Source organism: Eschscholzia californica, unplaced genomic scaffold (genome assembly GCF_041429995.1).
Source record: "Eschscholzia californica isolate CP2 unplaced genomic scaffold, dmEscCali1.0.p SCAF_2, whole genome shotgun sequence".
Taxonomy (NCBI): domain Eukaryota; kingdom Viridiplantae; phylum Streptophyta; class Magnoliopsida; order Ranunculales; family Papaveraceae; genus Eschscholzia; species Eschscholzia californica.
In genome coordinates, this window is record NW_028238309.1 from 49,999,563 (window position 1) to 50,010,149 (window position 10,587).

The following is a 10,587-nucleotide window of genomic DNA, read 5'->3' on the forward strand; positions in this document are numbered from 1 at the left end:
ATGGTGAAGAAGAAGATTCATATGCGAAGCTCCAGTGGTAAGTTGATGCACTACCTCGGTCGAACCCGAATACTAAGATTGATCTTCAAGACGATCCAATCTCCCGTCGTTTTGTTAGAATATTTATTGCTCTTGGAGCATGTATTGAAGGCTACAAGCACTACCAACCGTTAATATTTGTTGATGGTACCTTTGCCAAAACCAAATACAATGGATGCCTACTTGCAGCTGTAGCAAAGAATGGGAACGATTGCAAGTACTTCTACATATGTTTGTTACGTGCGCTACCTGGTTTTCGCAACACTACTTGGTTTTCTAAACACCAGACGGTTTTTTAACACTACCCGGTTTTCTGAACACTGTCTGGTTTTCTATCCTGTCTCTAATTTATTTGAATTCCAATTACAGATTGATTGCAGGATTGTTTGTTGTTGCCTATGCCGTTGCCGATGTAGAGAACGATAATAACTGGACCTGTTTTGTCGATGTAGAGAACGCTTATGTCCGACAGGCACCATGGTATTATAAATGGAGTTTCCAACATTTTCTCAGAGGCCCACCATTCATATTGCGTTTGGCATCTATGCAACAATCTGAATGTACGTGTTAAGAATGGCGCAAAGAAGTCTGAATATTTCCAGTCGCTAATGTTTAAAGCGACTCGGGCGCTTACTGTATCGGACATTCAAAAGTACACTTCAGAACTTGTTGGCATGGGCGGAAATGGTGTCGATTCATTTTTGCGCTCCGTCAATCCTGAACACTGGCAGATATGTATTTCCCGGATAATAGGTATGGTTTAATTTGTTCTTCTCTATCTGAGTCGTTCAATTCTGGATAAAGGACGAGAGAGTTCTTCCCATTTCCGTGATGCTCGATATATTGCGGATAAAAATAACGAACATGATGAACCATCGAAGAATTGAATCTTCTTCTTGGAACTCATTCCTATGCTCTAATGTAAATGAAACAATTAAATCCAGATTTAATGTTGCCTAGTCACTTCGTCGATCCCTAGTCACTTCGTCGATCTTGGTAATCTGGCTTGCTCATGTCGTAAGTGGCAAGTGCAAGGTATTCCATGTGAGCATGCTATCTTGTGTATTAAAGTGCATGGAGGTGATTCTTCCACTTTTTTTTTATCCTGTGGTTACAACAGATGCATATTGTAAGACCTACAGTCGTTCCATATTGTAAGAAACTCACAATTAAAACACCAACCTAAATTATCCGATAATAAAAATTTCAGGACTCTTCTGTAATTTTCTTTCTCCACGCATCCTTAGATTCCTCCAAAATTTTGTAGGTTACTTCTGTCCTCTTCCTTCGTGCTTCGTCTTCATAGTTTTCCTTTAGGGAGCACTTTCTCGGGTAATTTTCCTGGATGCTTTCGAGGAATATTTCCTCCAACTTAAGCATTACATATATTCCACAATCGGGACTGTAGGAATTTAGATTTGGACAAAAAATCAGTTAGTTTCCAGTAACTATTAACATACTAAAGGAAAACTAAAAATTTTGTACTCACCTTTGCCCTTATTGGGGGCATTCGACATCTTTGATGTATGGAATTTTTTTCTTAATCCTTTTTCGACCGCACTTCATCTGTATCAAAGTTTCTACAAGTGTTTCTGCAAATCGTTAGGCATTATAGTTGCATCTGTCACCCAGGTCATAATCACGAGTTACTGAGTTGTAGTGGATCCATTCATTCTTCTCAAAATCATAAACCTGCAGAGTCTAGTGCTGGCCCTTGAACGAGTCATCTGTCTAGGGAGTATTCAACGGCGCGCACAACGTTCTCGTATGACCTTTTATGAATCCTTTTTCGATCCTAACATTCAAATTAACTCTAATTGTCGCTTCACTGAGCTTCTGCTTTATCATTGTCTGCATTTTGTCATGAAAGTTTACTATTCAATATCCAAAACATATTTAAAATGAATTATATTAATGGCACGAAAACTTACAAAAAACAAGGATGATAGGAAAAGCACTTCATGGTCCAAGTTCTTGGGTGCAAACATTAGGTTGTCTTCAAACCAGTCAATTACTTGAGAGTCACAGCCTCGATTCATCATGAGCTCGTCTAAATATTTTGCTCTGAGGCAGTGATGCTTGTCTTTAGTCCACACATCCAGACTGTACAAGACAACGTATAATTCATCAACCACAGAACAATTTCCAGGAACTCTCTTGTTTACTGACCACATATTTGTTTACCAGGAACCGAGTTGTGTACTAGACACTCACTACTTTACTCTCTGAAAAAAGAATTTGTTGACCCAAAAATAGTTTGAAAGAATAGATAATATCTTGTCCAACTGTTTTTCATGAATTCTTGCATGAGTGGTTTTTCCGTCTCTTGCACATATGGCCATAACCCACCTTTTCTCCAGTCATTCAATTTCACATGGGTTTCCTTCTTTAGTTTTATCATCTCCAAATTTATCACAGGGACTTTACTGCCACCTCTTTTTTCTGTTTGTCTCCTTATTCTCGGATTATGCATAATCCTTTCCACAAGTGAAGTTGGCAGTGGGGAAGACTGTGACACCCCGTGCCCCATAACTAGGCACGACCACGCCCCGGCAATTCACATACGAGCCGAAAATCCGGCAGCACCTCCTCTATAAATCGAACCGGTCGTACTTGTAACCTGTCATGCAAACCATACATTTGCATACACATACATAACGGAAGCTAAAAATAAGACGTAACTCAACTAAAAACTCTGGTTACAAGCTGAACCACCAACACTAGGTTAACTCAACCTGCACTCAACCTTACATCCCTGCACAAACTATGTGATACATATATATTTACATTATAAGGTGTTCAGTGTATAAAAGTATAACTTCGAAGATAAATCAAAACCGAACTGAAAAGAAATAACACCAAAGTGGCACCACGCCACAACCCCTGCAATTCATCTTCTAACCCTGTCGCTGCAGATGTTTCTAACTAGGAACCTGCATACTAACACACTGGTAGGGGGTCAGTAACTCATCTACATGAGTTAACTGGTAGTGGAGTCCCAAAATAAAACTACAATAAAAATCATTTTCGCCATAAAACATGCACACGTATAAATATATATATCAATCCTACTTTAACATACAACAGCACCCATGGTATGTTCCTCAATCAACAGAGAGTTACCTAGAGAACTCTATAGTACTTGGGCTGGTATCGTCCCATACAGGCACTAACCCAGGTACTCAAGTTCTCTCGAGAAAGTGGCTTACCCCTAGGTAGGTAAGCCCCTCTCCCACTAGGCGACTCCACAGTCATTGAAAATCTAACCTCGTGATAAATATATACACCTAGCTCAACTAGATACGTTTTAGCTTCACCGAAGTCGAATAGTCAGGTCGTCCCTCCAGCATTCGTGTTGGGATGAAAAGCATATTCTCATCAGTTGCTAGCATGCAACTATCCCTTCTGGTTTTGGAATAGAATTTATTGTGTCAACAACCGAAATAATACTCTTTACTTGTGAAAACCTCCTTCACCCACAATCTCAGCGGATTCGGAACTCGCCCGTTACGCCCTCGACTGAGATAGGATTTTTAAAACATTACTTATCTTATCAAACACAGAAGTGGCACAACCAAGAGTCATATCATAACATGCAGAGGGATCCCAATCACCAAACCAGTCGGGCGGTCAGAGGTGTACAGCCTCTAAACCCCTAAGGTAAGAACAAACAGGCTTACAGTCCAATCGAGCGGTCAAGGGAGCAAATCCCTTAGCTCCGAGAGTCCAACCTAAAAGTAAATCCTGGCCAGAGAGTGGAGCACTACAACTGTGAAGACCCTCATGACTCGTCTCAGTCCACTTCACCCATCACATACAGCATACGAAATCGTCATGTCAAAACATTGATTATCACCATCCGTTTCTAAAATCATTTCTTTGGAAATCATTCGTAAGACATTTTTCGTATATAAAACCACCTCATCAGTAAGCAAAGTTCACAAGACAGATCTTACTGAAATCAGCATCTAAAACATCAACACCATCAATATTCAAACCAACGATACCAGTTTCATTGAAATCAAGGGTTTCAATCATGTAGTTATGATCAGCTATCATCTACACATAGTGATGCGTGTGAAGGGATTTAAACCCTTATACTAGTGTTTATAGCGGAAATAAGACATCTAATGTCCACACTAGTTTCCCCAGGATCACATGCAAAACTAGTAATTAAACTAATGGAGATAGTAGATTACCTTAATCGCTTTTCCCTCGAACTAGTTGAATTGATTGAAGAAGACCAAGAGCTTCAAGTGTAGCTCCTCTACTTGGGACACGAGCATTCAATTTGATCTCCCACCTTGTTGTATAGCTAGCACACCAATGGTGGTTGGAAAGAAGAACACCTTCTTTGACTAGATAGATAGTTAATGGGAATTAGCTCACTTTCTTCTCTCTGCTTGATGTGGTAGAGTAAGAAAGCTTAGAGAGAAATTCCACACCTTATTCTCTGCCCTAAGAGTGTTTATATAGAACCCTAATAAGAATCCACCTCCTTTTAGGTTTCCTAAAACACCCTCTAGAATAAGATTTAGGGAAATAGTCGAAAATAGCAACTATTGGTATTTTCTCAATTCCCTAAGGATATGACGTCCAAACCCAGCTAAAATTGGCAGATTTAATGTTCATAACATAAGGAAACGTCCCTCCAAAAATCAGCCCAATCCGAGCCCTAGAAGTGCCCGAATCGGCTAAGGCCCAAAAACCCTGTTTTTGGCCTTTTTGTACTATCTTTGCCTAATTCCTTTTTAGGCCTATGAGATATGTTTATGGGACACTCCCATGATTATATCTCACTCCCACTAGTCATATCCTAGATCAATTTGACACTCTTATGTGTAACCCATTGTAGGATCCGATCGAAGTTAGCCGCGAATTACTTCGTAATTCGACGATCGTAGTTGGTCTCTAGCTACAACTCTACGATCCCTAAATCAATCGGACTTGATGATCTTCCACATCAATTATCCTATCCGACAAATTGTTCGCATTGTCACCTTGGTCGAAGGACATCTCCTTCAACTCCTTTAGACTCCCACTTGGACTTAGAACAAGTGCAATGTCTCGATTCCCGTGTCAATTTAGTATCCCATCTGATACGTCACGTCATTCAGACTTTCTTGATATCCGAGTACAATTGTAAAAGACAAACGATTAACTTTTAATCCGTTTGAGCGCGGCCACGCATTTTCAGTTGCTACTCATCAAGTGCCCTTGAGACACTTTGTACCTAATGTGATTAGGGTGACACAATCCATTCTTGCGCTCCCACTTAACTTCATGTCTATTCTGTCCTTCCCAGTATCCGTCTTTATAACCTCCTTTTACGGCGCGGCGTTTGACGGAACCAAAGTCGGACATTCCTTTCATAAGATGAGTGGAGCACTCATGTTTTGAGGAATCTCTCCAATTGTCTTTATGAGAAGTATTGACGTTCATCACGAGTGATGTACTTCTCATTTGAGGGTTATCCAGTGTATAAACCTTTTACACTCCCACGTAGTCGAATAGAATATACTATTCCTATAGCCCATGAAACTGCGCTATCTCATCGACTCCCGTGCTAGTCTTCGTGAGTCATTGTTGTCCATGCAATGACCTGGACCAGGGATTCGATAATAAATATTCCAAGTTCACTTAATAGGGTTTCATTCATCAGATCACGTATCTGACAAACCTATTCGGAATGTTTTATCATCAATGGATTGTCGTTTAAACACTAAACCAAATTTAGACGACTTGTGAAATAACTCTATTATTTCTGATAACGAGAGTTGTAAATCTGAGCCTCTTCCGTAAAACTCTTTTTACCCACTCAGTTTTACTCGTCGAGGTTTATTCCAAATTTACCTCACGCCTTAGACTGTGTATGAGTCTCATACTATGTCTTAGGTGACAGTTTAGTTTGACTACCGTGGTAGTCGGTTTTAAACTTTGCTAATTATCAATTAATTTGAAGATTGCTTACTTCAACCTTGATAATTTCTAGTAACTTTTACTAGAGTTAAGGCTATTAATTCTTTGTGTAGTATTTGCAACAGTTTTCGGCTTAAACACTTTTAGCCTACTTTCCTTCCATGTCTGAAAGTTTGCTACGATGACATGTTCAACTTTTGTACTACTTCATCCTTTAGCCTTCTAGGATGTTCAAAGTAGTGTTTCGGTTTTCAAATCCGAATTTGGATATTCAAATGCTAATCATATCCAATATGATTGACTTTATGTATTCGAACATAAATCTCTCTCTCATGGTTGTTTGCTACATCGGTGTCTTTTCAAACTCCGATTTAGCAACGTTCTTAGTCATGAGTTTTGGGTCGAAATTCTTTTAGACTTTCCGAGTCTTAGATTTTCTGTTTCGGATCTCAAGCATCTCAGCATACTGAGTCTCTCCAATCCTATCATCCTTTTGATCTATGCTTATAGATCTTCAGATGCCCAAAATGGCATTTCATCCTTGTGTGTGGTCCTTTTATTGAGTCAGTGTGTTTACTGTTACACAACATCTTATGTCGTACTCAATCTTTTGTATGTACTCAGCATACAGACCCGGAAGGTTTGTTTCTCCCACTTACCTTCTTGAAACTCGTGATTCAAGATATCTTCATTCCTCAGGAATCAAACTTCTTTGATTGCCTTTTTGAAGATTCTAACTCTTGCATGCTTTTAATCCGTCGATAGATTTCTGAAGCATGCTTATGGACATAACTTGATTGGAAGAATCTTATTCTTCTTGTCTAGTTTCGGGAAACATGAATGTTTCCATCCTTCTCAGTTTTCTATTTTGGAAAACCAATTTAGGTCTTCTGTTGACTTAAATTATCAAGCTTCATGTCTTGACGAGATATGGATTCCACGATGATTTTGGCTTCTAGCCAAAATCTAGAGTCAGTTTCCGTTTCTGTGCAGGTCTTTTATCTCTTCAGAAATAACCTTTATTTTCTGAGTCTTTAAGATTTTATTTTGACCTTTCTAGGGCTTTTGAACAACAATTTGGAATTTTCTCAACTACTTTGAGATATTCCTTTAGAGACACTTTCAATCGCTTTGAGAGTTCTCCTGCGAATGACATTCGCTTTTGTGCGGTGGGTGTACAAGATCATATCTTTAACCTTTCCTTTTCCGAGGAGCCGCAGTTTGTTGCTCTTGGTCGAATTTAATCGTCTTGTACAAGTTTTAGTGGTTGTTCTTCACGACTCTTCATGATTCTTCTCATGACCAAATTATATTGACTTGTACTTTTCTCCCACTTATTCTTGTAACAATTAGTGCTTTTCTCCCAGACTCCTAGGTGTGCTAATTATTAGAAGAATACTATCATGAGCAACAAACACTTTGTTCTCTTGATTGGTTGTGGAAGAAGCCCAAATTTCTTTCAAAAAGAAATTGCGTCAGACTTTAGCTAATTTTGTAATGTTTTTACAAGCTTAGCTGTTAGACGGACTTTGGTAAGTGTGAAAACAATCGTTTATAGAATATGTCCCAAAATATTCGGAAGACTGGCTTAAACCCATCTTTGATCGAATTATGCATAGCAATGTTCGATTGCTCCCACTGAATCCACCATCCCTCAGATGTGTTCCATGGAGCGAGTTGGGAAACGTTTTCTCAACTCCTTTGATGGTTATTTAGTATTTGACTCAAGTTTTTATCACTCCAATCTAATCGGATGACTTAAACTCTCTTGTCAAAATGATTCTTTTACTTCGGTTTGTACTTTGTTTGAACCTTTCAAACATTCCGACTTATACTTTATGATTTGTACGTTTTCATACTTCATGAAGTTGTCAGAGTACGTATTTGAAGTTTCTCTCGTTAGCTTCTACAAGTAAACTTGTAGGTCTGCATAACACTGTATGAGTCCTAATAGATTACCAGTCTCTATGTCTTTTGAAAAGGGTGACTTTGTCAATTCAGTCCTTAAGACCTAATTGACAATGCTGAAGTTTAATGAGTTTGAATCTCTTGATTTTAGCCATTATCAATGTTAACCTTCAGTTTATTTTACCACTGGTTTAAAACATCATATGTTTCTAGAAGAACAAAATAATCACTATTAAGTTCTAAGCTAGATCAGTGTCTAAAAGAAGACTTTGATCCCTTTCAGCATCCCTAGCATTACTGCTTCTGCTCCCTCTTGGATCTTTACTTCTTTTAGTCAAGTATGTAATTTTCTTAAGCTCCCACTGAGCCGCTCATCTGGTCTTAAATACATGATGAAGGAATTTTACGATACTTGTTTTTAACTTTGTTAGCAAGGATACGGAACCGGAATTCATAATTCCATTCCTTTTGTCCTCCAGGTGCTAAAGGTAGTTTCCTTTTAAATGGTCTAGCCATTGTTTTAGAAACATTCACAGTAATGAGGAATACTCTTGATCATGTACTCGGCAACTGCTTTTCTTTGATCAAATGTTTGTCTCACTTGACTGATCCTTTTGCCTTTTTGAATCTCAAGATCTCTTTCTTAGATTCTTTGTACCAAATCTCAAGAACTTTTCTTAGACTGGATATTCCCGTATGTTCTGCTCAGTTTGTTTGTAACAACCTGAGTGACTCATCTAAGGTCTTTATCAATCTCTGTTCAATCGATATTGAATTGGGTGATAGATGTATTATGTTGTCTTCCCTTACGATGACTTTTAGATTGCCTTGGAGGTCTCGTACCTCTCCATTTATGATTTCTGTAGGAATTTCTTCCTTAGTTTGTCTTAATGGTTATGCTAGCATTCATTACTCTTCCAAAGAGAATGTTATACGATTGCTTGCAAATGACTTTTGACCTTCTCTTGTATGAGTCAACATTGGGATTGGGTATTCTAGTGACCTTCCTTTTGAATCTGAGAACTATTCTCGGATTCATTCTTCCATTCTAGGAAGTGGATCAGCACCTCCCTTAGGTGTGATTCAATGTTGAAATCGTTTGTGTCATCTTAAAACTACATAAAGAAATGGCAAAGTTTTAAAACTCGTTATCGTTTTTGAAAAACTTAGTTTTCCCACATTATTCAATAAAAATCGTCCCCGATTGAATAAGTGATTCCAAGACCCCAGTTCTTCGGAGTAAAGCGGACGAAGGCCCTACCCTTTGACTCCGTCATTCCGGGTGAGTGAACTACTTCACTGATCATACCTTATGACTCTTGGTTGATAGATTTCATTAATGAATGACTAATCTATCCTTTTGCCTCGAGTATCCAAGACTCTCTTGCTGATCTCGTTGAGTAGAACCATTTAGACGTGTAGGCCTCTTCTATAGACCTACCCGCATTGTCCCATGGTAGAGGAGGTACTCTGCGAAGGCCGACCCACCTTCCTCGAACAAGGGCGCAACGAGTGTCTTAATCTGGATAGGCGATTACTCAAGATTACGTTTTGGGGACTTTTACGCTAGTCCGGCGTTTGTTATAGTGAACTATTTAGCCTAACTAACGTCCACGACATAAAGCGTAAATAAGTAAGTAAATGCGTGCGAGAAAGTAAATCAAGCAGACATGGATCCTAGTATGGCCCCTAACCTAGAAGATCTAATCTCCTTTGGTTTTCTTCTTGTTTCGCCTTTTGGTTCGTCTTAGATCCCCGTCTTTAAACCTCCATTGATTTCTCCCACTCGCCTTTGAATTTCATCCTCGAGTTTTTTCAATGGACTCATAGACCCTAAACTCTAATTACAAGACTCTAACGATTCGCAGATTGTATAAACTTGAAATTAAAATTAATTACAAAGCATGCACCCATCCGTGCTTAAAACAAGAATAAAGAAATAAATTTATGGCCATACTAGTTTCCCGCATTCACATCACATGCAATCATATAATATATCAAGGCTAAGAATTATATATGCATGATTATCTTGGGAGATACTTTTGTTGACATCACATGTCACATTACGGACCTTAAGTCTAAATTCGAAGAATTCAACTAATGGTGCGTTCCGGTTTTATCTTTTATGATTTCTAAAATCATCTTTAAAAAAAAAAACTCCGTTTCGGGTTCTGAAAGCCCGGGTCAATTTCGGAAAAAATATTGGTTTGATTCTTAATGATTTCATAAATCAATTTAAAGAGAAATCCGTCTTGGCCTTCTGGATGGCCCGGATTGATTTTGGAATTATTTGGTTGGAATCGGAAGAAATTTTGGCAAAAACTACCACTCGAGTGATGGTCCATTTTCGTGGTCCGAAAAGCCTCGAAAAAGCCCGGGACAAGTTCTAGACAAGTCCCGGCCCAAGCCCACAAAAGGGCTCGGACAAGGTCCGGACATAGCACGGCCCATAGGGCCGGCATGTCCTGGCCGAGGCCTATTAAGGCCTGGTCTCGTCCTGGCCGGAGCCAGGACGCTAGTCCATGTACCAGACGCGTCCTAGACGTGTCTGGTGCTGGACCGGACCAGCACTAGGTGTCTCGGACTAGTCCGAGACACCCAGAACCTCAGACGCGTCTCCAAGACGCGTCTGGTGGTAGCTACTGGACGCGTCCTGGTATAGCTACTGGTCACGTCTGGAAGACGCGACCACAGTAGTGGGACGCGTCCTGGTCGCGGCCT